This window comes from Neovison vison, chromosome 2 (genome assembly GCF_020171115.1).
Source record: "Neovison vison isolate M4711 chromosome 2, ASM_NN_V1, whole genome shotgun sequence".
NCBI lineage: Eukaryota > Metazoa > Chordata > Mammalia > Carnivora > Mustelidae > Neogale > Neogale vison.
The window spans coordinates 238,282,123-238,304,391 of NC_058092.1; positions in this window are offsets into that span (position 1 = coordinate 238,282,123).

The window sequence follows — 22,269 nt, forward strand, 5'->3', positions numbered from 1 at the left end:
CTGCCGTGATGGGGGGCCATGCTCAAGGCCAGTGAGAAAGCCACAACAGGGTCAGTCCAAGAGCCATCACATGGCTTATGAACGTGGCTCTTACCAGCCGTGCGTGAAGGACAGCACATCTAGAGCCCCGCTGAGTGGCCAAGCTGGTGAAGCTCCAAGCCATGAGGAGAAGATGCAGAAATAGGAACCAGTCCGAAGTGGGCTGGGGAGGTGACCATCCCCCAAGGCATGCAGCGGGGCTTTCGAGAAGACTTCCATAGATCAAAAAGGAATGGAAAGCCTCATGAGTAGAGGCCCAAGTGAACAGACACTGTAGAAATGTCCTCTTTGAGCCAAAAGACATTTCCAGTCCAAAGCATAATCCTGTCTCTTCTTTTAGCCCTTAAAAAAATCATAATATATGAAAACACTTAAGTTTTAGTAAGTGCCAGATAAAGGGGAGTGGATTTCCAAGGACCGTGATGATACCAAGGATCAATATGGTAATTACAGTTTAATACAGAGGGAATCGGAAGCTTCCCCTCTCAGGAAAATCCAAGCTCTCTTTCCTTGATTCTGCCCCAGGTGTTCGAGAAGCCCCTCCTGCCCTTATGCTGCCCTGGGGGCTGCTGGGCTGGAAGCTGTTTCCACCACCCATGGCCAGAGGGTCTGGATAGGGCTTCTGCCGGAACTACACAGCAGAGAGCATCGCTGCTCGGAAAACGGTCCAGGAGCCACACTTTAAAGCACTGTGTCCATTTAATCATTTTCCAATCTGTTTCCCTTGTGAAATTCATTACTTTTTGTGGAAACAAATATCTGTCAAAATATCCTGTTAGGATGGCATTTGAAGATTCCTGTATCTTTAGCAATAACAACTTCACATCCCTTTTCCCTTTGGAGGAGAGCTGATGAGCCTCTCCGAAGTTGTCGTCTTGACCCTGGGGCTGTTTTCGTGTCATCAGGTGGTAGACGCCCTTAACTGGTTCAGGACACCCCACCCCCACCCCGCTGGGCCAGGACTGTGCTCAGACGACCAGCGGCCGTGCGGAGAAATCAGAACAGGCTCCGCTGCTGTTTTCAGGGCAAATAAAGTCTTTAGATGAGAGGCAAAATGTCCTATTACCACTCATAAAAAGTGCCAGGCCTTTAATATATGGCCGCACTGACGTGTTCATTAGGAGAACGGGCTCTGCCGACGGGCCGCGTCGGAGAGCACAGGCGCTTGCTTCTGCCAGCTGGTGTGTGTCTCACATTTTATTAGCCAGAAAGCACACAAACAAGAGAGGGAGTACGATTTGAGGATGGTCTCTCTGTCCCTGAGCTGCCTCTGCTTTACCCACGCCTCGGCACGAGGAGGGAGGCGGGTGGGATGGGTTCCCGGAGGCCGGATCTTGTCACCTCATTCCTCTTCCTGCCGTCACTGCCCCCCTCTCCTGCCCCCGCCAGCCTCTCCCCCCGCTTCTTACCAGAAGGCTCCCTGCGTGGAGCAGGAAGATACGGCAGTGGATGCCCAAAGACTCACGACCAAGGGTCCTGCGTGGTTCCCTCCAACACCTGCCGCAGAGGCGTTCTCGAGTGGTGGTTGGTAAAATCCAGCCCTTCGTGAAGATGAACGGAAGCCTCAACCCAGCTGGCGCCTGAATGTGATCAGACCCCCTGCCTGGCTCCAAGCATGGTGGCTGTTGGCGTTTCCAGACACCTTCCCTCTGCTGCAGCGACCAAGTTCCTGGTCCTCCCAGACCTGCCTTCTCTCTGCCCCACTCATACCCCGTCGAATCCACCGAATCCACCCCACGCACAAGCCCTGCTCACACTGCTGGACCCCAAATCTCTTCCAAGAAAATGGCAGTGGCTCGTTTTCTGAGTCAGCTGCTCCTCTGGAAGCAGCTGTGGATGTGATTCGACCCATCGATACTTCGACTAAGCCGCACATTTGCAGTCAGACCCTTTTCTATCCTCCTCATAAACACATTTCAGTTGAGAAGCGCAATTTCAGACCCGAGGTGGGGCAAACCATCTGGCGGAACTTGAATGGAAATCAAAGGAAACAAAGCAGGGTAATTCACTGGTAACGACAAGACCTCGAAATCCATTCTGCAGTCCAGAGGCAGAGCTAACTTAGGATGCCTGTGGAGACAGGCCCATGTCGTGGTCTAAGCCGCGGCCATGTGTTATTGGTGGCAGAGGAGGGGCTGGAAACTGGTTCTCCGTGGTCCTCTAGGCGGGGGTGGCTTGTGGTTGTCTTTTGAGCAGTAATTCACGAGCGTGGGTCAAAGCAACGCAGAGCTGTCACTTTTCACAGAGACATAGTCCCAGCTGCCTTTTGAGTTCCCTCTGTGGGGTGTCTGGCTTGGACCAGGTTCTGGTCTTTGGGGTCAGTATACTTTAGGTTGGATTGTCCACAGATGAAGGATTTAAAATAATTATTAATTCATTTCTTTGCAAGTCTTATTTGCACACTAATTTTGGATGAGACCTAATACAAGGCACAGAGATAAGAGATGAACAAAACGGGCCTCGTGAGGGGTCGAGCCTGTGGGCGAGGGCAGCAGGGTTCGAACCATCGCCCGAGCAGCTGTGCCGGGCACTGTGTTCTTCAAGCCATAGACTGGATCAAGGGAGGTGACCTCCTGGGAGGCCCGAGGATGTACAGGGTCGAATGACCAAGTAGAGAACTGTGCGCTTCACCCTAAGAACACTGGGAAATAATGTTCAAGTCCCTAAAAATGGGAAAGATTTTGGCCAGCAGGGCAACATGATCGGTTTGACTTTTTGAGAGATCAGTCCGTTGGGTTAGAAGGTGTGAGAGTGGACATGGATGCTCGGATCAGAGTGGACAGAAGTCTTCAGGGCAGCCGTGACGGCGGCGTGGACAAGACCAATTCGGGAGGTGTGGACGAGGGAGACTTGGGAGGTGAAACCTTCAGGCCGTGGTGTAGGACGAGCTTCAGGTAGGGGATAAAGGATCGGCAGGGGTTTGGCATGGATTTTAGAGTCTGGTTTGTCTAACGGGGTTACAGTTCCTAAAAAAGGAATGTTGAGAGGACCAGCTGGACGGAGGTCGTGAGGGAACTGTTTGGGCACGTTCGACACCCCGGACACACGTGTGGTGAGACGCCCATGAGGCTGTGAGGTGCGCATGGGTTTGGAGCACGGAGGGGAGGCCTGGGCTGACATTTAAATTTATGATTAGACTGTACGTGGCGGTTAAAGCCATGGGCACAGATGAGGTTTTCTGCAGGCAGGAAGTCGATGTGGAGAAGGAGCTTTGAGAGTCTTTGACGTGAGTGGCCTGATGAGGGGGGAGGGTCTGTCGAAGGTGACAGAGCAGCGAGAGGAGGTCGGAAGGTGGCCTTTGTCTCTCATCCCAGGAAGAGGGTCTCCCCACGGGAAGTTCTGCCCAAAGCACTTGGCCTCGAATCGCTGGAACTCACACAATTTGCGGAGGCTGCCATGATTTCATTTCTTCAGCGTTGCGTGGCATTCAGCTTAATAACACGTCACATAGCCTGTGCCGCGGCGTAACAGGCAGTGACAGCCCTTGGACACATTTTGGAAGTTTACTTGGAGTGACAAGAAGGAATATAAAATTATTTGCAATAGATAAACCAATAGAAATAAAATATTTATTTCCACCCGGAAAGCTCCCACGTGGCCCTGGCTGTCACTCAGCCAGTGGAGAGGGTCGGGGTGGGATCCTCTGCTCCACCCCCTGCAGCAGCCTCCCCTCCCCTCCCCACCCCTGCCCCCGGGTCAAGCCTCATGCGGAGATCAGGGCAGTCAGGAGGGTCCCCGCGGCTTCCCAGCTCCCACTCTCTCCATCATTCTTCTTCAGACATCAAACAGCCACGTTTGGGTTCATAAAGATTTTTCAAAAATGCCTCTGCCTGTGACATAGAAACCTCCTTCTGAATGTGGGGGACACCACCAGGGAAACACCTGCTGATTCTGTTGGTGTAGACCAGTATCCTGTTACGTGTTATGCCGGGTCAAGTCTCTTCCAGGGTCACTGGGCATCGCACGGGCCTGGGGGCCCCGTCTGAAGTAGGTCGCTTCCTTTCACTTTGCTGAAGGGCCGATGCTTGGTCATTTCCCCTTTCTCCCTCCACTCATTCACCAGATGTCCATTGGGCTCCTCTCTCTGACTCTCCCTCGGTCTCTGTTGCTGTCTGTCTCTCCTCCTCCTCTCCCCCTCTCTCCCCCGCCGCCGTCTCTCACCAGACATTTATTTTTTCTTGTTGTGTCTGCTGAGTAATTCACGTGCACGGGGCAGGGGTGGCCTCAAACAGCACCGAGGGCGACAGGGGATGGAAGAGCCGCAGGGAGGGTGTGACTTCAGACCACAGCGGGGTTTCCGAGGGATCCCCAGAACCGGCTCCCGCTGTAGCCCCCGGGCCGCTCGGGTGACGGCGTCTGCATTTCTCCCCGCCCTCCACTGGGAGGCATGCGGAGTGCATCGGGCGGACAGCCGGGGAGGGCTGTAGGCAGGTGGAAAATGGTGCCTTTCAGAATGGGTCCCCGGGGAGCAACGCCCGTGACCCGTGCTGAGCTGTTGGTGCATAAAACAACGTAAAAGACGTCATGGTGTGAAGTGCAAGCCTTTCATCAGGCTTGTGATTCCATGCCCCCAGCATTTGCACAGAGCGAAGCCTGGGGCTTCAGGGCCTGGAGCAGGCTGGGTCGGCTCAACTAGGCTCACGCGTCGATGGCTTCAATTCTTCTCTTTGAGGGGTGTCTGGAGTCCCAACGTCCAAGGTGGCGTCTGACCCTGGGGCTGGGGTGACTAAGATGGCGGGACACGAGCTGGCCTGGCTGTCTCTCCACAGAGCCTCTCCTGGGGCTGTCAGGCGCTTCCTCGAGGCAGGGCAGCAGAGAGGCTGGTCAGGCGCGCAGCGCGGCGGCTGGCTTCCCCTGGGGAGAGCGTCCCGGTGACGACCAGTGGGAGCTGCCCATTTCTCACGGCCGGGGCTGTCCCTTCCATTCTAGTCCGTCAGTCACTGCCATGACGGTCCTCACCGAAGACTTCTGGGGAGGGACTGGAGACCCACAGGTCACGGTGGAAATGTCAAAGAAAATGTGTCCTCTTCGGTCTGTCCCGGGAGCTCCGGCCGGGAACCGTGCAATTCACTGGTTTGTGTCGAGCTCACGGAAATCCGTTTAGGGAGAGGCTGAGCAGGAAGGAGAGAGGAAGAAGCCTGGAATACGCGCCAGTTAGAAGCCCGGGAAAGCTGCTGAGGGGATAGAAGTGGATTACACGGCACCGACGTCGGAGCCTTATTCAGCAGCAGCGCAGACAGGTCCCCCCAAACCCACACGTGGATTCCAGGATTGCATTTCTTGAAAATTGAGGATTAAAAGAACAGTCTCGTTGCGTAGAATCCCTCCACACAGTAAAGCGGCCACAGGGAACCTGCAGACAATCCCCGTCCACACTCCCTCCCAGGAAGGACGGCCTCTCTGGGAGGCCTCTGCTTCCCGTGCACAGGGCTGAGATCCAAGTGGCCTGGCACGCGTCCCCCGCCCCTAGGAAGCTCGGGAAGAAGTGCCGGGTCTGGCTGTAGCTGTCCTTCGACACGTCGCCCATCCCGCTGTCCTCAGCAGCCACAGCCAAGGGCTGACGGTCGTCTCTGGTCTTTTTCCTTGTGTGTCAACACATTTTCATCTTACGGCATCCGTGGCTCGGCTAGAAGGAAACACGCTCATAGTTTAGACGGAAGGATTGTTTCACAGAGGAAGAGGGTCTGACGAATTCCAGCGTGTGGAGCTGACTTCCGCGGGCAGGTACGTCCCCGGTGATGCCGCGGGACTGAAATGGGAGGTCCGGGTGTTTCCGAGGGATTCCAGGAACCGGCTCCCGCTGTACCTCCCGGGCCCGCTCGGATGAGGCGTTGCTTCTGCATTTCTCCCCGCCCTCCACTGGGAGGCATGCGGAGTGCATCGGGGAGGACAGCCAGGGGGGCTGTAGCCAGGTGGAAAATGGTGCCTTTCAGAATGGGTCCCCTGGGAGCGACGCCCGTGAACCCGCTCAGACTCCAGCACTGACTGTCTAACGCGCAAAGTGGGTCACGCAGCTGTCACGGGGGAGCTGCGGCAGGGGAGACGAGCGCTCGAGCCGTCACATTCCATCTAAATCATTGAGTAAGTGGAGATCATAATCCGGAGGTTTTCAAGCACATTTCCCAAATTTGCATCTCACGATTCTTAATTACGGAGACTGTCACCATCCCATCCGTAACAAGATCAGAGAATTTTCCTCTAGGGAGAGATACTTCTTCTTACAAACCAGAGTGAACATCCTGAGAGTAAGGAGAACAGTCATCACACGTGTTTCATCTTGGGCGCAAATGGACACCTTTGGCACGTCCCTGGGAAGGCTGAGGTGGACGGGCAGGGGGACGGAGGGTCTCTGAGTGGTTAGAGGCGAGCCGCCAGGGTCCAGGCAGCAGAGGGATGCATGGGAATGACTGACAGAGACCCTCTGGGCTGTCTCCCTCACTCTCCACCTGTCATTTCCTGCTCCGAACCCTTGTAATGTCCTACTTCAAAGCCTAACACGTTACAGAGCACAGATGTTCCGATTCCTGTCTTCACAGAGAGGGAGTCCTGCGTAAGAAAGAAAGAGCTCAGCCCTTTGTTTGACCCCAGATGGAAAGCTTGATTTCTTCTTGGGCAGGGGGTGGGCTTGATCTTTCAGGGCCTCGCATCCACCCAAAGCAGCAGGTTTGCTGGCTCCTTGGGCTCTGTCCCCATCCACTGCCCAGGGGTCTATAAAAGCTGTGTGTGTGTGTGGGGGTCCTGGTGGTTTCCCAGGAGGAAGATGAGCAATGCCCCCCCTGCTCTTGTCTGCCCCCCACCCCCACCCCCGACCCAGCTCGGTGGGTCAGCATCACCTGCATGTCATCTAGGAGCCCAGGGCTGAGATCAGAACCCGGTCTTTTCCCCTCTGGATCTCACCCGTCTGTCACCGACTCTGACCTTTGGAGATCTAAAGGACCTTGCAGGGGCTTCCCTCCATTCACTTGTCCTGTCGAAGATACTTCTTGTCCCTCACCTATGGCTGATGTCTCTGAACTGGTTTCTCTTTCCTCCCCTTCCTCCCCAAGCTGCACCTCTGTCTTTCAGAACCATTTCCTAACAACTCTCCTTTCTCTCTTCCCCTTTCTGCCTTTTCCCTTCCCCTCTTCCTCCCTCCCTCCCTCCCTCCCTCCCTCCCTCCCTTCCTTCTTTCCCTCCCGTCTGTCTGTCATTAGAGTAGCGCCATCGTCATATCGTGTCACGGACATATTCAACTGTGTATTTAAGCAAAAATATGCCTATACTCATAGGAAAGACAGAGCAGTTTCAGATGCGCAGGCAAGGAGCACGCGGCTCAGACGGACAGACATGCGAGCCTTCTGTGCGCTCTAGGACGTGGCTTCCCTGCGGCTGCTCTCCCCGGGCAAACGACTCGTCACAACGTGAAACTGCTGTTCACGATGCGATGACAGCCGCTAGGCGCTGCCCAGTGACTCCTGACCCCCGAGGGTCACTTCCTGTGTAATCCCCTCTACCTGGGTTTGGGCTGGATCTGGTGGTCCGCTAATAATGTCTGGAATATGGCAAAAGCGATGGGCCTTCACCTCCGAGAACAGTTCGCAAGGGGTCCTGGTGTTGGCGTGGTGCGGCCTCACGAGCTTGCTGTTGTGCGCAGCCCCACGGAGGGACCCCCTGGGACGGAGCCAAGGACAAGCCGGTCCACAGCCAGAGAGGAGCTGAGGCCCTCAGTCAGAGACCCCGTGAGCAGCTGAGTCCTGACAACCATCATGGGGGTGAGCGCCAGACAGACCCCCGTCCCCAGCCTTCAGATGAGACCTCAGCCCCTGCCAGCGTCTTGGCTGCAACCCCGTGAGAGACCGTGAGGCAATTGCAGGGATTTTCAGGAATAACCGCCCGGGAACAAATTTAGGTTCCACCATTTCCGAGCTGTGTGGACTCGGAGCAGCCCCTTCTCTGTCTTCAGTTTCCTCCAGTCCCTGGCTTTATGGTGGGTCTCCGCGTGACGGGTCTCTCACAGGGACTGAGTGAGCCACTTCTCTTCAGATGCTTGGGGCTGGGCCTGCTGCATGAAGCAGGGGTTTGTGTCATTGTCTGGTTCCTTTTATAGGAAATCTGCCCAAGAGGCAAATCTTTAGGGACAGAAAGGAGAGGAGTGTGGGTGTCTGGGGTGGGGACGAGGGACAGCTGGGGCAACTGCCAGCAGACAGGCGGCTTCCCGTCAGGACAACGGACATGTTCTAACGCTGACTCTGGTAATGGCTCCATGTCCAAGTACACAAAAACCACTGAGCTGTGCACTTCCAAGGGGTGAATGTGTCGATTGTATTTCCATCAAGATGTTGAATTAAGAAGGAAAAGAGTGGGGCGCCTGGGTGGCTCCGTGGGTTAAAGCCTCTGCCGTCGGCTCGGGTCATGGTCCCAGGGTCCTGGGATCGAGCCCCGAGTCGGGCTCTCTGCTGAGCTGGAAGCCGACTTCCTCCTCTCCCTCTGCCTGCCTCTCTGCCTACTTGTGATCTGTCTGTCAGATAAATAAATAAAATCTTTAAAAACAAAAAAGAAGGAGAAGATAATTGTAATGCTACGCGACTGTTGCTAATCCCAAGTGCATGGGTGGGAATCTTTCTACAGCTCCTGTGGAACCTTCTCGTACGGTTTCCCACCACGGGCACTCTGGGCTCTTGCCAGACTCATGTAGTCAAAGTGGCCTGATGCTCTCCTGTCCGTCCTACCGTCTTCTCCCTCTGCAGAGGCTTCTGCACCCCTTGCCTCCCCCGAGCCCCCCACCGATCATTCTGAGCTCGGCTCTGGTGACTCACCTCAGTAGCCCTGGCATCTTGGTGGTGCCACCACGGCAGCAGGATTCCTGCCTCAACAGATTCACGCTAAGGAGCAGTTTGCAAATACGGCGAAACCAGGCGCTGGTGTGACGTGGTCGTGGAAACCCTCTTTGGTTTCAGCTGGTTGATAGTCACATGACATGTCAGCGATGGTCAGCTGCTGGTCCCGTCTTAGCGCTCTCAGGGTGCCCTTGCTGCAGGACCCCGTGGCCGGTGCCACAGCCACCGACTGTGGTAGGGTGGGCGGGGTCGGCTGGTCTAGGGTGGACATGGCCGGTCCTGGCCGGATCTGCTCCTTCTCTGCGAATAGGTTGCCTCCTGCACCGTAGGCCAGGCGGGGGCCGCGCTGTTGCACGGGCTGAGCCGGAGAAGCGTGGCTCCTTGTCCTCATTTCCTCGGGTCTCACGTGCCAGACCGGTTACGAGCTTCTCGGGGCAGCAGGCTGAGCCCCACAGTGGCAGCACTCGAGGCTGGAGATCCAGGCTCGGACTAGTGTGCTGTCTCTTCGGCCTTGGTCTTCGGGCTACAGCAAGTCCTGTGTGGCCCCAGGGTCAAGAGACGGGGACGTCAAAGCTGCCTTATTCCCGAAAGTGGTCTCAGTGGCAGGCAGTGTGGATGCGGGTGGAGGTAAGTGTCGGAGAACATGGATGCAGGGTTACACGCTGCTCTTCGGGCTCTGCTCCGCAGTGAGCAAGCCACCTTGCCAGGACCCCTTGCCTTCCTGCCTCTGGGCTGGCACTGGTAATGGACGGGGAGCACGTCCCCTCGCCCGGCCTGTAGGGGCGTCTCTGGAAGTGGCTGCATCTCCTTTGTGCCTCCAACTTCCACTGGACATCGCTTTTGCCACGCTTCCAGCTGCCACCAGGACGCCCTGTCCCCATGGTCTAGTTCCCACCTGAAGGCCCTGGACCCTGGACCCTGCTATGGCCCTTCCGCCCCTGGGGTGGGAGTGGCTCCTGCAGGCCTGTTCTCTGCTTTGCTCCATCACTGGCGCAACGATTCCCTCTGTTTAGAGTTTCCCTGGCCAGACCCCAGCTCAGAGTGCTCGGCAGACCCCCGCTTCCCCGACCTCTGCGGAACACGATCTGCCTTGGGTCTGGTCACGGTTGTGCGGCTGAGAGAGACGTGAGGGTGTTTATTGAACACAGCGGTGGGTACAGAATAAGTCACACTGGTCCTTTCTTTCCTGGGAGCCGGCATTTTTGAGGACGGAAAAATAAACATGTATGACGTAATTATCTTCAGTTAAATTTTCCGTAACTTGAGACTCGCCAGAATACACCACCAGTCTGGTCTGGCGTGACCCTGTGTGCCAGGCTGTGCCCTTGGCCATGCTGCTGCTTGTTGCCTTCCAGGACAGCATGGAAACGTGGACACTGTCCTGCCAGCTTGCGGGGGAGGGGAGGCGAGCCCTCCGGTGTGGGACAGTGAGGAGCTCAGACAATTTCCGCATCCAGACCGTGTCATCTGTAGGAAATGCTGCTTCTCAACACTGTTGCAAATGAATTTTCATTTTCTCTGAGAAAAGCAAAGCAAACAAGACCTCTACTTTGGAAGAGGACTCTTTGCTGTGAAATACCCACTTGGAACGGTCGTGTCGATTGTTAGCTTGCCTGGTGCACGTTCCTAGCACTAATAAAATTTAATTTAAAATAGTAAACTCACTGCCTTCTTGTGACACATATATGGGTATTACATAATTATAGAACAAATGGCTTTTCTAGGGAGGTCATGAAAGCCCGTGATTTAGTACACACACTGCTGAAGACGCGCGACACTTTCCACTCCTCATTAAAATCCGACAGTCTACACAAATCATCCCGAGTGCGGGCAGCCTCCCCTTCCCTCTAACGCTGGTTCTCAGAGCAGCCCTGAGGACTCGGGCTTCCTCTGTTTGACAGATGACGGACTCTGCAGGACGGGCTCCTCCCGTGGCCGCAGAGGCGCTGTCGGGAGCTACAGGAGTGCGCAGCCGTGTCAGCCTTTATAAAGCCAAGTCTCGGGAAGCTGAAGGCCTCAGGCCTCAAAAGATGCGTGAGGACGGGTTTCTCATCACCTGTAACCGTACAACAACGGGTTCATGAAGCAGCAAGTAGTGTTTCAAGTCCTTTCAAGGTGCTTTCCCTTGTGTTTCTACTTTCCTACTTCTGCGGTTTCTTCCGTCCCACTCTGTCAGAAGAGACTATCCCGCTGTCACGACAACTCCCCACAGGCTTTCCTTCTCGGCACAAGTGCGCGTGTTATCGGACTCCTATGGCGTTAAGACCAAACAGTCCTGTTGCGTTTCTTGCCCGCGATGATTAGAACGACTTAGTAGAAAGTTCGTCGATTTTCCCGAGGAGGGAACAAGAGATCAAACTTCTTCCTGAGAGTCAAAGCCTTACCTGTGAGTGCCTCTGTCCCCTGCCCCCGAAGGCCCCGCTGGTCCCTTTTTACCAAATCCAACTTGCGTAGTTCTCGGCAGGGGCTGTTAGAAATCCCCTCGTCTGCTGTTCCCCGAGGTGGACTTCTCTCCTCATTTCTGTTGGAATGAGTCGCGCCCCTTTCCCAGAGTTACCGCAGCTGCTTTTGAACACGGAGTCTTCACCAAATTACAGATCTGTGAAGTTCCTCAGAAAGAGTAATTGCAAAGTCGTGGATGATCTCCTGCTACGGACCAGCACGGTCTTGTCTCCTGTTACGCAGCTGTCTGATTTTGTGCCATGTCACGGGCACAGCCGCCCCGTACTCTAGATCACTTTCTGTAGCACCCACGGAGAATTCCTCTGTCTAGTTTAGATGTCGGACAGTGGCAGGACGACTTCCGTGCATGCGCGCAGTTCCTGGCTGTCTCGTGGGCTCCTCAAGGACAAGGGCAGATGCGAGGGTGACGTATCTTTCCAGCATCACTGTGTTCCACCAGGTGCTGGGACAGGCTTGTCCTGGCCCACGAGAGGGGATTCCGCACGGCTTTCCCCAACTCCGTGTCCGGTGACATTGTGTTGCTTGGTTGAAATAGAATATGTTGGGAATATTTATACAACCAAAGTGGACCAATGCCACAGACACAGCTTTTTTTTCTTCGCAGGAGACGCTCTACCCACATAACAATGCCGTGCTTCTTACGTATCTGCTAAGTGCCTGAACACACACAGCATTTATCTCCAGATGTTGAGGCAAAAGCTTTTCTGTCCTGGGCTGTTTGAAGGAATTACTTCTCCCAGGCCGGAGGGAGGCACAGTCTCTGCACAGGCCGTGGCAAGCACCAGGTCGAGACTGCAGAACCGTGTCTCGCCTGACACTCGGCTGGGCTGGAGGGGACCAGAGACTGCACGGCGCCTCGGTGAGCGCCATACCAAATGGAGTCCAGGGGCACCTGACGAGAGCCCTCCAGGCTAAGCCCGCCTCGCTTTCACATGTGGGTCGAGAGGTTGCTTCTCCCACACTTGTGTTAACCGGTAACGGCTCACGCCGACTCTTCATCCAACAAGTGTTGGCTACATTAAGATACGAAGCACTGCCTGTATCAGGATCTTCGAGAAATTCTCCCTTTCGTGCCTCAAGGAAGTGCTGATTAAAGATAGATTAAGGTCCCATTAGAAGAAAAGCAGAGGCCATGCTGGGGTCTTGGAATGCTCACGAATTCCTCCTCTCTATATGGAACTGAATTCTGTCATTACTTTCATGGTGAGGTAAGTGTGTTCTCCCAGAGCTACTGCCCTGTGTGGGTTTCTCAGGAAAAGAGATGGTTTCTCAACGAGCCTCCACAAATCTTCACCTCTCACCTGGGATTATCTCACTCACGGACACACTTCAGGTCAATTTGCTGAACGTAAAATTATGATTTGTTGATGTCTCACATTTCAGAGAGAGATTTTATTTGGGGGAACTATTAGAGAACAATGACTCCTAGTAAAGACTTTCTCGGGGCCTGTGAAGGATTTAAGAATTTTCCCCATATCTTTAGGACTTGAAATAAATGTGTCGTCGTGAGTGATCCGTACCGCCATCTCGGCAAGAGGAAGTTGAAAGAGACAAGAGGCGAAGCTGGCCCCTCACCCGTGTCTTTCGTGTTCCACCAATACACAGACACACAACATCCCCACAGTGGGAGCCAAATGCAGAGAAATATGCTTTTCAGATCAACCTGAAAGAGAACATTTGAAGTGAGGTCGATTTAATGAGTCTGAAGCCCCAGGCTCAATTCCCACAGTCCTGTGGATCAACTCCAGAATGATCAATATATTTTATTCAGTCTCATATGGTGTCTGGTCTTGTCTGTGAGATGTGAGATGGGTTAATTGATGAGCTGATCAGCTGTCTAGCTGTTTCCCCTAATTGTTTTATCAAGAAACTAATATGCTTTCTGGCTGCTGCCACCATTTTCCTGCTGTAAGTGATGAGCTTTGACAGTGGATTCCAGGCAAATATTTCAGACCAAAGTGCCTCACCCTTTGTAACTGCAAAGCCACCGGCTCTATTACCGGGAGTGTCACTTGCTTGGACATTTCTGAACCCGGGCCTTGCGGGGAACGGTATGATGGATGATGATGTAGTCTAGACGCTTCTGCAGGGATCTGGCCCGCTGGTGTTCCTTATGGCAAAGCAAATCTCCAGCTTCCTTTTGGTTTCTTAGGATGGAGGACAAGCTCTCTGAGTGACTGTGAAGCTCTGAGATCCAGCCCTGCAGTCTCCCGGTGGGCACTGGAGCCGCTGACCTGAGCCACGCTTAGATGAGGCTTTGAGAATGGGCTGAGCTCCAAAAGGAGTGGGGACCTCCCATCCCAGCTCCTGAGGTCTGGGCAGCCCTGGGGCATAAGGTCCTGGCCACCGCGTGTGACTCCACTCGGCTCCAGCCTCCCACTGAACCCATACAGGAGTCCCGGGAAAACTGCTTCTCTGGTCCACAAATGCATCAAAACGGGGAGGTGGGAGACGGACAAGTGTACCCGAGCATGCACGTATGTGTTTCTGTTTCATAAACATGTTGGCGGTGCCGGTCCGGTTCATGCCGTGCCTGTGGGACTTTGCAGGGAGTAACTCCTTTAATGCCTCATGACTGAGTCCTCTTATGACACAGGTTATCCTGACACTGTCCTGTCCTGCAGGTGATGGAAGTAGGCTTCCACGTCTGTGCTCTGAGTTCCTAGACCACGGCCTCCTCGCCTGCGGCCACCGGGCCACACAGGAGGGACAGGCTCCCCGCCTGCGGCCACCGGGCCACACAGAAGGGACGGGCTCCCCGCCTGCGGCCACCGGGCCACACAGGAGGGACGGGCTCCCCGCCTGCGGCCACCGGGGCCACACAGGAGGGACGGGCTCCCCGCCTGCGGCCACCGGGGCCACACAGGAGAGACGGGCTCCCTGCCTGCGGCCACCGGGCCACACAGGAGGCACGGGCTCCCCGGAGGAACAGGGTTTGCATCCGCCCCGGTTGGGGTTCCCCAAAGGAGGCTGTGAGATGAAGATCCCGGTGAAAGTGTCTCTGCAAAGGGAGGTGGGCTGGGGCTCAGGGCGCCGGGAACAAAGGCTTCATTGGCCCCTACGGCTCCCTGCCCATCACTGAGAGCGGTGCGGATGCCAGAGACCCTCGAGGGCCTCACCCGCCGGGCAGCAGTGTTCTGTGGGCCCGAGAGGCTCGGGCGCCCCGTACACGGGGGTGGCAGGGTCCTGAGCTGCAGTCACTGTACCCCCTCCATTAGGGTCACCACCATGCGGGACCCTCACCTCCAGCCCTGACTGCGCTGGCGGACAGAGCCGAGGACTGAGAGGCTGGACCGGAGGCCGTGGGGTGGGGCGGGGGGTTGCTGAGTTGCGCAGAAGGAGAAATGCACGAAGGGAATACATGAGACGGGGCTCTAGAAAGACCACGAGACCCGGACAGGCCGGCGTCCCAGTGCCTGTCCAGCAGACGAGTCCTCTCTGTGCCCAAGGAAGATGGCATCAGGATGACAGAATAAAGGGCAGAGAGAGAGCAAAGTGGTGGTAGCATCTGATGGCGTGTGCGGGCCACGGCCACCGTCTGGGCGGTGTGGCCAGAGCGGCAGCTGGGCAGGCGTGATGATGTCCGAGAAGCTACAGAACCAGGAGTGGAGGGACGCCTCCCTGCTCTAAGAGGGAGCTGGTGGTCATCGTTGACAGGTGACCGCCTGCTGAGTCACCCCGGGACCCCTACAGGGCCCCACTCACGGCCGGAAGTCGGAACTGCTGGCCCCCCTCCAGCCCCTCACATACTCTGACCCCATGTGGTCTTCAAAGCGCCAAGTGTGAGGCGAGGGCACCCGAGACTCCCGGTGCCCATCTTGTCTCCTCCTAGGACTCTGTCCAGTGCCTTTCAGCTTCCTGTCCTCTTACTCGGTTTCTCAAGGCAGCAAGGACAGGGGAAGAAAAGCCTTTTTTGAAAAACAGCAAGCAGAGGGCATCGTAAACAGGATGAAAGAGGCACCGGAAGGGGGATGTTTCTTTGAAAGCAGTTATGCAAGAGCCATTACAGAGCTAAGACTTAAAAACAGACCAGACCAAACACGCATTTGTTTTCTAAAGAACCGGGGCTTCGGTGAGATAAAGCTGTTGTCTCCCGTGCACAGGACCTCCCACTGCCCTGAGCCTTTTTGCCTGCACACTAGGGGCTCGGTTTACCAACAGGAACTGTAGCTTGAAATCTGCCAAACAGATCAAGTATCATTTTCCTATGTAAATAAAATGATGGTGATGAATTATTCAGGAGCCGGGCCCGGTCATTTGCATGCATTCATCATGTACACAGATATATAATACAGTGTGTCTCTCTCAAGATGTTTTCTAATATTTATGAAAACAATTCATAAAATTAAACCCCATTAGTTCTGGATTAGCACTTGACATTCGTCAGACTAATGACTCTTGTTGCTGGAGGGGACGCCCAGAGCTTCAATACCCACTTAATGGCTTCTTCTTCTGATGCCTGCTCCGCAGAATCATCCCCACTCTCCCGCGCAGGGACGACTTTGTTCCTCTAGAAGTGTATTTTTATCTGGCGTGCAACTCAAACTTCCCATTTCTGGTGGAAGCTGATTCTTCGTTCAGTTTCATAGTTAAGAACAGTCATTCAGATAAAGTTTCCTGGAAGACGTCGACAGACGTGATCATGGCCATTCATCAACTATTGGGCTTTCCTGCTTCCCCAGATCACCGTCGGCTTTGAGCGTACGAAGTGATCTCACCGCCGGTGCCGATCTGATTACCAGGACCAGTGGAGTAGCAGCCTGTGCTCGGATGCGTACGTCGGCCTGTCCCCGTGAGTTTCCCTGGGCTGCTGTCACATCCCCTACTCGAGATGATTTTTAAGGAGCCGTTTTCACTTGCATCTTCTAATTCCTTATGCTGCCCTCGATCAGATAGATGTTCTGCATTGTTAAGAGGCTCAGACACTCTGATGTGATATGCACTGACTACTGTAGGAGAAACAGGGCTTGGAGTCCGGACTGCAAGTTTTAGGGTGCCACTGGGTCTGAAAATATGTGGTCTTGAAGTCAGCATCTCTGGGACTTTGTTTTACTGGCACACAAACACATCAGGGGTCAGACCATGTTCCTGCCAGACTAGGTGATGCCAAAGGTATGTCTCCACCCAGGAATCTGTCTCCAAAGTACCCTGGTGTCTGGGGTATGATGAAATGTCATCAGCAGAGATCTTTAGTCCTGGTCTGAAGGGCCAAGGCCCACCCCGGGGGGCGAAGGGAGGAAGCAGAGCCTGCCACGGACATAGGTCAGTGGAATGAGAGCCAGAAGGGGTCCCAGCACAGAGGCCATGGCAGTGCTGGGGACGTGTGTGTAACAGAGATGGTCCTCACAGTCCAGAGAGAATAAGGAGAAGTAGCACGGGGCCACACAGCCCCGCAGACAGAGCTTCAAGGGACCAAAGTGGGGTCCGCAGAGGACCATGGCCTCCAGGGGAAGCTAACCTGAAGCTCAATGCTTTATGTCAAGGCAGGGAACCAGGAGAGCCCAGTGGGCACCAGCAATCGGGAGGAGGGGTTGGGGCTGAGCAGAGTGTCACCAGTTGGGCTCTCGGAAGGATGATGATTCCAACAGTCCCTGTGCGGGACGCTTATTGGGAGCCCTTCGTAGACCCCGTAGGCCCCATCAGAGTGAGCTTTTGGGCACGAATGGCTTGGCCTTTATACTGCCTCCTCTGTTTCTCAGTGGCATGGCCATGGCTAAGGACACAACCAGGTCACGGGGCTGAGGCCGGGCCCGGGGGTTCGGAGCCTGCAGCTTGTCTACTGACCACACTCCCAGGCGCTGGGCATCAAGCCCTCCTTGCAGGGGCGCCTGGGTAGCTCATCCGCAAGTCTGCATCCCTGAGAACCTTGCCTGTGGGGTCTCAGGGCTCTGCTGTTGGAAAGGGTCCTCATCTGCCTTCCTGTGTGTTCTTGCCAATTCCCAGGAAACTGTAAGCCCCTGGAGGGCAGGGGCAGCAGCTCGTCTGCACACCAGGTATTCCCCGCACCGCCCAGCGTGTCGCTGGATGCCCAGGCTATGGAGGCTGAGGGTGCTGTGGCAGCCAGGCTGGGGAACCCCCAGGGCAGCGCTCATGCATGCTCATTTCCAGGGCGCCCTGTTGAGATCCTGGTCTACACTGAGCACGGACATTGTTCTGACCCAGGCGCTGTTTGCCAGCAGATTCTGGAAAAGGCCAAGAATGCAGGCCTCCTGGCATGTTGATTTTACTACAAAGGGAGAAGTCTTTGAAAGGCCGGAAGCAGGACGCCTGTGGACGATCGGGGCTGAAAGGCTGGAGAAGCCGGCCTGCCCGCCCCGTCTCGAGTCCTCCTCCACTGCAGAGCCACCTCTGGGCACGGGCCCATCCCCGTGGAGGGCGCTGGCTGGAGTCCCAGGGCCCCATCTGTCTGCGCCCGAGGCCCCTCTCCCCGCTCCAGAGATGCGGCGAGACACACTGACCGTGGCCTCCCCTCGTGCTGCAGAGCCGCTCATCATGTCTCCAACCGGATAAAGGCCCTGATGAAATATTTATGGAATTTTAAGTGCTGCGCATCTCGTATAAAGTAGTGCACTTTTCATTATGTTTTCCACTTGTATTTTTGTGTTTCTGGAGACCGGCGATTGTTAACGATCACAGGGTTTTTTGCTCAGTATGCCCTCTCCCTCCCGGCTGCTTCATTATAACCTCCTCATATTAATCAGGTTTTGAAGAAATAGTAACACAATTCACCTCTTGGGGGAAAAATGGCTTTTGAGACAAACAGATAAATTAGCCTAGAGGGTTTTCAGAGGCCGTGGTCTCTCTGTGCTTACCCCGTTCTTCCCGGGCGAGGTGACTCCGATGCTGGTGTCAGGTTCAAGTCTCCCCTGCGCTCACACCACCGAGTGCTTCTCTATCTGCCGTCCACGTGGCAAGGTCAGGCCCCTCCGTTCGGCGGCCTCCCCTGCAGGGTGGACGTGTGTCTGGAGTTGCGCTTCCTGGGACCCTGGCCCCAAGTGGTGCCCGTGAGTGCCGTCCGCCCAGAGCTCAGTGCGGCCCAGGGGGTGGCTGCCGGTGGCTCCCCACGTTTGCAAGCAGCTGTGTGCGCCGTGGGCAACAGGCCTTGACCGACAAATGATCGCGGGAGTTTCCTGGAGTGCTCTGTGAGGTGCCCGGCTGGTCTGGCGAAGGCTGCGCCTGGTGACTCGGGGCCCTGGATGGTGGTGTTCTGGTGGGTTCCGCTGGGGTTTCCCTGCCATGTGCTCCTCTGGCCTCCTGATGGCCGCGAAGGCCGCTCCGCGGTCGGAGCACGTCATGATGTGAGTCTGTTTCCCTGGTGACACCACGGCCATGAGCGCGCAGGCGGGCAGCAAGACGCGTGGTTTCAGCGAGCCAGGACGCTCCCCAGGACGCTCCCCAGGACGCTCCCCAGGACGCTCCCCGCTGCCCGGAGACTGCAGGAAGACTGAAGGAGGGTAGGCAGGAAGAGGCAGAGGGACTGCGGGAGCCGGAGGAGGAGGCCGAGCGGCGTCGCCGAGCAGCGTGGCGCGGAGCACCCTCTGGGCCCCAGCGGCAGTCTGGCTGGAGCAGAGTCAAAGTCAGAGGTTGGCCCAGCCCGCCCGGCACCGGCCCCGCGCCTCTGCCTGCCCCTGACCCCCATCCCCCCACCCCCACCCGGGGGGCAGTCCAGGCATTCCCTGCGCTTTACCGGGGGTGAGGCGGGGCCAGTGGCCGGGGGACCCAGCCTGGCTTCTAGTCCTGGTCTGAGAGGCGGGGAGCACGTCTCCCTTCCGTCTGGTTGAGGGAAGCATTGGTGACTGCTATGGAGCTTGCAAAATACCAGGCGGTTTTGTTTTGTTTTATTTGTAAGTAGTGTTTAAAAAAAGCACACTTTTTTCCCAAGATAGAGAAAGCACAAATAGAAAGCAGCCCTGGGCACGTACGCCAGCTGCCGTCCGCCCGCCCCGTGCCCCTTGCCCGCCATGTGAACCACCTCATCCACCGGGACCCTTTCACAACGTCTCTGCCTCCGCTCGCTGGCTGCTTAGGTCCTGGTTGGTAACTGTGCACGTTTGATGTCAAAACAAACACGGCTCCTTTTCTCCTCATCAGCGCGAAGCTACTGACACGGGCTGGGTTAATCACCACCCGCGGACCCCAGGCCTTGGGCATCTGCCACCTCGCCGTGTCCCTGATTCCTCTTGGACGGAGGCACAGAAGACTCGCCGGCTGTTGTGATGGTCCCGAAAGGCAGAGCCGAGGCGGATGGGGAGGCCCTGGCTCTGAGCCCCGAGTAGGGCCGTTCTACGAGGCCGTCCTCGTCCCCAGCTCCGTCCCTCTCCCTCTGTCCTTCCTTCCTTACCACTCCCTCTTTCCCCTCCTTTCGCCGCTGGTCTCCGTAGAGGCGGGGGCTGCCCCACAGCAGACACTGGTGGTGCCTGTGCTGTCACGCTCTCCCCTGCGCAGGTGCGGCGCCCTTGACTTCTGGGTCAGCACCCGTTGCCTCGAGCTGCTTGTTCTGCCCGACCACGGCTAGTTCAGGTGTGCGGAGAAGGCAGCTTCTTTTCTTGAAGAGCGACGCTGTTTCCGTGAGTCTTGGGCAATCTGGAGCATTGGGGAAACTGTCCCCTCCTGAATCACACCCCATACACGGTGGGTGCGGTCCTGGCCCCGGGCTGGCATGGCCCCACAGTTTTTGTGCTTTGGGGCCAGGCTTGGGCAGGGAAGTGGGCATCTGTGACCTGGTGGCCCCTTTCCAGGGCCTCTAGGGACCCGGTACCCTTTTGGTCCCGAGCTGAGGCACGGGTATCCTTAGGTCAGAAACCTCCCTACGCCAGCCTCTCGTCCCTGGAGAGCACTGCGGGAACTTCCTTCAGGGAAGCGTGGATCTCTCTTGCTCCAAGCTGTCCCACGCATGGACCTTCTCAGTCCAGCTAGACCCGTCATCCCCCTGTGAGCCTAAGCGGAGATATGGCCGTAAATATTGTGGCAGGGAGAGTAGGCTGGGGGTATAGCTGGCAGACGGGATCGGGGGCTGTTGGTGAGAATAACGGCGGACAAGGCCTGTGTCGTCAGCTCTGTTCTGCCCCTTGGCATGAATTCATGCCTTCTCTCTGGAAACCCCATGGGTTTATCTGTCACGGAGGGTGGGCAAGACCCAGAACAAATTGCTCCCAGGTATGGTGTGTCTAAAGCTCCTCGGACGTTGGCTTCTGACTCCGCTCGGGGCCGTGGCCAGACGCCTGGCCGCCTGGGCTGCGCGGGGCCCTGCTCAGCTCTGGGACCGGCTGACAAGGCCCGCCTCCTGCATCGTACACGGTTTCTACGGTTGCCATGGTGATCCTCTCCTGTCCGGCCAGTCGGTGTGGCAGAGAGCCACCAAGGGTTTGGGAGCGACGGCCTGCCACTCAGGGCGCCTCGTCTGGAGTACTGAGCAGGAACAGGACAGCGAGGTGTGTTGCCATCTCAGGGGGCCTCTCGTGGGGCCCTTCAGGGCATGTGAACACAACAGAGCCGGGAAAAGAGCCTCCGGGGTGAGGGATTTCCCGAGGACAGACCGTGGATAAAGTGGTCATAGCCTCAATCAGCAAGAAGTAGAAGCGAGATCTGGACTTGAGTCCGCTCTTGGAGCAATTTGGAAGAGCAGAGTCCTCGAGAGCAGGGGTGTGGCTGGTCTGGGGACTGTCAGGGCAAGCTGCTCACCCCTTTCATTTCTTTTCCTCAGGAGTCCCCAGGCCTAGAGAGAGGCAGGTCCTGCCCCGCAGCCTCCTTTCCTAAGTGTACATAGGAGTAGACACAGGCGCCTCCTGAGCCAATGCGGGCGGCAGAGTCTGGCAGTAAGGGATCCGCGGATGCAGGCAGGAGGAAAGAGACTCGGCCCTGAGTGAGATGGCGTGAGTCCATGTCCATCCTGAGTCCTGCTCCCCGAAGCCTCGGGCAGCTGACGGAGACTACCCGAGCCGTGTTTCCTTGTCTTACGGACATAATGCCGGGAACCACTCCGGAGACACTGGACGACGAAGCCAGGTTCCACACATAAGGGAGCTGGAAACGGTAGCTTTCCTCATGCACTTATCCTCCGTCACGGCACAAAGAGAAAGCAAGGGGCCCCTGAGGCTGAGGACGGGGATGGGAAGGGGCTGGAGATGGGGCTGGGGCTGGGGCTGGGGTAGGACAAGAAGGGAAAAGATGGGGAGGGTTTGGGAAGGGGACAGGGAGAGGACGGAAAGGGATGGGGATGGGATGGGGAGGGGTTAGCAAGTGTGGGGAAGGGGTGAGGCGGGGTCTGGATGGGAAGGAGAGGGGAGGGATGGGTGGGGATGGGAGGGTTGGGAAGGGAAGGGCCGGGGATGGCATGGGAAGGGGTGGGCAGCGGAATCCGCTGGGAGGATGGTAGGATGGGGAAAGAGGGGGATGGGATGGGACGAAGGGCTCCGAGGGGTCCGGGATGGGGTGGGATGGGGTAGGGTGGGGAAGGGTGGGATTGGGACGGCCGCCTGTGCCTCTCAGCAACTCGGCCCGCGACCAGGCACGCGCCCCTCTCAACAGCAATGTCAGGATCTTCTGTTGTGTTTACGGAGGTTGATCGTAGGCTCTACCCACAAGGTGATAGCGATGGAGTCGGCAGGGATGCCCTCTAATGGTATAATCAACCCTATTTGTAGCCAGCGTGGTAATGTCGGAAAGCTTCAGGAGTCTGTGCCGTAGTGTTCTAGAAAAGACATTCAGTGTGCCCCAAGAAACAATTTCTTCTCGGGCAGCATCTGACTTGCCCTCAGGGTCAGACCAATTAGAAGCTGGACCCCCCACACCTGCGTTCCGAACCCCAGAGCAGTTACAGTCTGAGCTCTGCATGGGTGTTTCTGTTTTCGTTCCCAAGTAACCCGCCCACCTGCGACCCCAAGGAAACAGAATGAGACAATTTCAACGTTCCTGCAAATCTGGAAGGGGCGCTCAGAACGTGTGGGACATT